General features: G+C 43.9%; 1 pseudogene; it reads left to right on the top strand.

The window, feature by feature from the left end:
• The first annotated feature begins 3,870 nt into the window (after positions 1-3,870).
• Positions 3,871-4,076, top strand: LOC140415692 (U2 spliceosomal RNA; annotated as a pseudogene).
• Positions 4,077-4,631: the final 555 nt, after the last annotated feature.

Below are 4,631 nucleotides of genomic sequence, written 5' to 3' on the forward strand. Positions count from 1 at the left end.
AGAGGGTGAACTGTAGATGTGGGTGAGGTGTTAGGTGGGTCAGGGTTGGGAAGGAAAAGCATTTAGGTCAGGTCAAGGGAAGTGAGGGAGTTGGGGAGGTGGTAGTTGAGTCAGGGGGCAGTTGGGAAATGAAAGGGGAATGTCAGGTGGGGGAGGAGTCGGTAGTCTCGTGTGGAGTTGTGAGGGGTTCAGTAGTACAGTAATCCAGAGGTAGAACGTTTCCTGGGTAACTATTCAGGAAAGTGAGTTGGAACCATTCAAAGGCTTCTCCATTCTAGAGCCCAAATGCTCCCGCCAGCAGAGATTCACGACTGGTTTCCGCTGGCATTAGGACCAGGGCCCAGTATGCGAGTCTCCCCTTCACCAAGCTTTCCGGATTCCCTCAAATTCACGGTATTGTGCTGTCCTTCCAAAATAGTAGCCTGATACGGAGGTCAGGCGGTGTACCTCCTCCCTCTCCCCCCCACAATGTAAGATCTATTCCCCACCCCTACTGCGCCCCCCCCAGCTGACTAGTAGGGGCATCCTCTCCCCCTACCATGGTGGGAAAAACGGGTCACCCCGCCCCCTCTCCAGAGAATGCAAGGGTGGTTGGCCTCCAGGCATGGAGGCACCCTGGCACTGCTGGTGCCAGCTGGGCACCTTGGAACTGCCATCCTGACACCCTGGCAGTGCCACTCTGGAAGGGACAATGCCAGGGTGCCAGGCTGGCATTCTGTCCTCACCGGGAACGGGGCCGGGGATGTCCTGCCCGTGTGAGGTGATGTGCAGGGAGGGGTCTCGATAATCCCTTGATAGGTGAGTCGTGGTATTGGTGGGTCCAACGGTTGTGTTGGGGGCGGGGGGGTCAAGAGATCGTAGCACCATTTAAAAATGGCATCCCGATCTCTTCCTGCACGGCAGATCTCCGCAGTGCAGGAAATGACTCTAATTGCGGCTTCGGGCGGGCGGGTCCCACTGGGGTACTAGAAAAACACAGAATGCAGTTCGAAAGTGGGGTCATTCCCACGCTATAAGCTGGGGGAACAACCCTGGCTAATCACGCCCAGAACGGACTCTATTGTTTTTAGTTAGATCATGCCCTTAAGTTCCCAAACTCATCTGGGCAACATGTTCAAGAGAAAAGATTTCTCTTGAAAGAAGAAATAAAGTACAAGTCAACCTGGACCATTCCCGTCAGGAATTATCTGCTCATGGTGACACGGTGGCACAGTAGTTAGCACTGCTGCTTCACAGCGCTGAGGACCTGGGTTCGATCCCGCCCTGTGTCACTGTCCATGTGGAGTTTGCACATTCTTCCCGTGTCTTCTGTGTGGGTCTCACCCCCACAACCCAAAGATGTGCAGGGTAGGTGGATTGGCCACGCTAAATTGCCCCTTAATTGGAAAAATAAATTGGGTACTCTAAATTTATTTTTAAAAATGAAGGAAAAAAAAAGGAATTATCTGCTCAATCTCAATGTGGGAGGGGACCGAGCCATTGAAGGAATGGATGAACTGAGATAAATTCACTGGCTTTGCATTTCCACCACAGAAGATGTTGAATTAATTTACTCCAGAATTCGAAACATGATTGAAGGGCATGATCGTACTCCAGTTGATTAACCCAAAACAAAACTATTTGTTTTAAGTGGTTTGGATGTTTGTCAGAGAGTAAAATAATTCTGAGCTCCTTCTAATCAGGCAATGAAAACAAAAGAACAATCAACTTAAATTAGTTTGTAACATGTCTATTAGACTGAATTTCTGAAAGAATCATTCTTCTGAGCCCTGACAAACTATACCCTGGAAATGATTATTCGTACTATTGATATGTTAGAGAGAAATATTACCAGAACCACAGTGCATCACTGTCCTGACATTCACCATATTATTTTCTGTGTGTGCAGCATGGGAGGATGCTCTGACATCTTATAACGTGGCACACCGAATGATGCTGCTGACCTAATTGAAAACAAAAATTGTTACAGCCTACTTTCTAGGTCTCGCCAAATTACAGGCAATGGTCTGAATTTTCCTTTTGTAAACACACCTGTTTTGAGTGTTCAAAACCATTAATGGAGCAAATCTACCTCAAAATATGGTCAAAAGACTTTTCTCTTTGAAACTCAACAGTAACATTACTTATCAGCCTTGAACATACCTCCTACTGAATACAAATAGATGGCTGGATATGTCCATTCCATTCCATCCAATAACCTTCAATTAGTTTCCTTAACCCAGCCTTGGGAAACATTAATTACAGTACAAGCAGTATAGAAATATCCCTGAGGCGGATGGTAAACAAATGAGGTGTTACGGCATCTGTAGGGGCAGCACGGTAGCACAGTTGCTTCACAGCTCCAGGGTCCGAGGCTTGGTTCACTGTCTGTGCGGAGTCTGCGCCTTCTCCCCGGGTGCTTCGGTTTCCTTCCACAAGGAATCGAATCTGGGGCCCCGGAGCTGTGAAGCAACAGTGTTAACCACTGTGCTACCATGCCGCCCTAATCAAAATGTGGATGGGAAATATTGTTGTCAGCTACCTTGTCCAATGTTGTGAGGCCTTTAAACAAATTTCTGCTCTGTGGGGCAGTTGGTGAATGATGCGATTGTACGGTTTCAAATGCTTGACTGCCACTCTGTGCCATTGACTGCCTTTCCTCTTTTAATGCTTGTACCATTCTGTTAGGGGGCAATCCTTTTCACAATGCCCAGGGGTTAATCCCTGTTTCCCATAATCTTAGCAAGTAGAAAATTCACGGATATATATTCCTGATCCTGATCCCTTCCTTCTCATCTGCCAGAAGTTTTTCCTCCTCCAATTATAATTGGAGTTTTTAGCTTCTTGTTATTGTAGTTCCATAATTCACAAAAACTATTTGGCCTTCAAACGTTGATTCCTATCCCTCCCTGATGGTAAGCCAATGGCTTCACAAAAGTATAAGCATAGGAAACTAACTGGCAGGAAATCTGAACCAACATAGCCAAACCCTTATTCCCCACCTAAACCTTCCCCTCACCCTCGCAGGCATGCAATCTCTGGGAGGGACAGAAGAACCTGAGCCAAGAAGGGAAAAAATACTCAGGAAATCTCCCTTAGGCAGTCGAAGGCAGTGCAGGAAATCACATGCAAACCCATTTCCATAAGTAATAAGAGGGAAGTACAGGAAAAAACAGCCAGTTAGCTGTGGGTTGACAGGAGCACATCCCACCCCACTCACAAATCCACCAATCCAGTGCCATATTTCTCAGATTGTCAACTATGGTGCTTGCATTTAACAAAGAAAATTAAATTGCAGCAAGAGCTAGCAGCAGGTTTTATGTAAATATTTTTAAAGGATACTTGATTCCTCAACATTAGTTAGAACCCTGTTCAAAGCAAACAATAAAATGTTTTAATAAGTCTTAAAATTTGAAACATATGTTTGTAAATTAGAATCAATATGTGAATTCAAAAATTGACCAAGTGCTCCAGTGCTTCTGTCGAAGCAGAAATTCCCTGAAGAAGCTTTGATATGAGACCTTAATTACAACTCATCTATTTTACTTTGAAGACTGAACTGGAACCACAAAAGTCCTTTCGCAATCAGATACAGCTGCCAATCACAGGAGAGTTCAAAGGCGCAGATATTGCCTGACAGATTTACACAATGCAATGTTTACATCGATGTGTTATGATCCAGTTGATGATAAAACTGGACGGGAAGATCCCAGATTTTAATTGTTTACATTATAAAACGTGGAAGAATAAAGTCACAGGACCACTAATTAGTTTCAACAACAAGGAGAAAAATGTATTAAAAATGAAAACTTGGATTATTATACAATATTCCTTTACCCCCCTTAGCTTAATACATACAAATGTAAAGATTATCATGGGTTAAAAAGTCAGATCGCTTCTCAGCCTTTTGGCTAAGATCAAGTATAGTATCTGCTCGGTCTTTTGGCTCAGATCTGGTATGTCTCTCTTGTGGGGACCATGAGTTGGATTCAATTTGAATTTGAATTGGTTTTTGGAGCAGGCAAGGAGCTGGATTAGGGGTTTGCCCCTGTCCATACTCTAAGCCCTGGCTTTGTAACTCAGGAAAAGTATTTTTTAAAAGTCAGTTTTAAGCACACAAGATGACTGTGGTCAAATGCACACTCTGCTCTGATCCCAAGTTGGTGTCTATGGATTTCTCCTCAGAATCTCCCAGATGACAATCACATGAGAGTTTCCAAACTCCACTCCCAAAAACCCGCTTTCAAATCTTCTCTCATAATAATGCTTTCTCTTAGCAATTTGTATTCTGAAATCTAGCCCAGATTTTTCAAATGACAAATCAGGTGATGAAGGAGCCACGCTAGTAATTCCAAACAAATCTGTTGGACTTTATCCTGGTGTTGTAAGACTTTTTACTGTGCCTTGTAATTATTCTTCACGCTGTCGCCCTCGCTAAGCACAATATAAACACATTTGGAACTTAACCAACCCTGCACCTACAAACACCTTTGACGAGCATGAATCTAATTATAGGTTTTACCCTTCAAGGCACAGAAACATTATAATAATAATAATCGCTTATTGTTACCAGTAGGCTTCAATGAAGTTACTGTGAAAAGCCCCATTAAGCTAACCCCATTTAAAACTATACCTTATTTCTAATGTTTACC

Source organism: Scyliorhinus torazame, chromosome 4, assembly GCF_047496885.1.
Source record: "Scyliorhinus torazame isolate Kashiwa2021f chromosome 4, sScyTor2.1, whole genome shotgun sequence".
Lineage (NCBI taxonomy): Eukaryota > Metazoa > Chordata > Chondrichthyes > Carcharhiniformes > Scyliorhinidae > Scyliorhinus > Scyliorhinus torazame.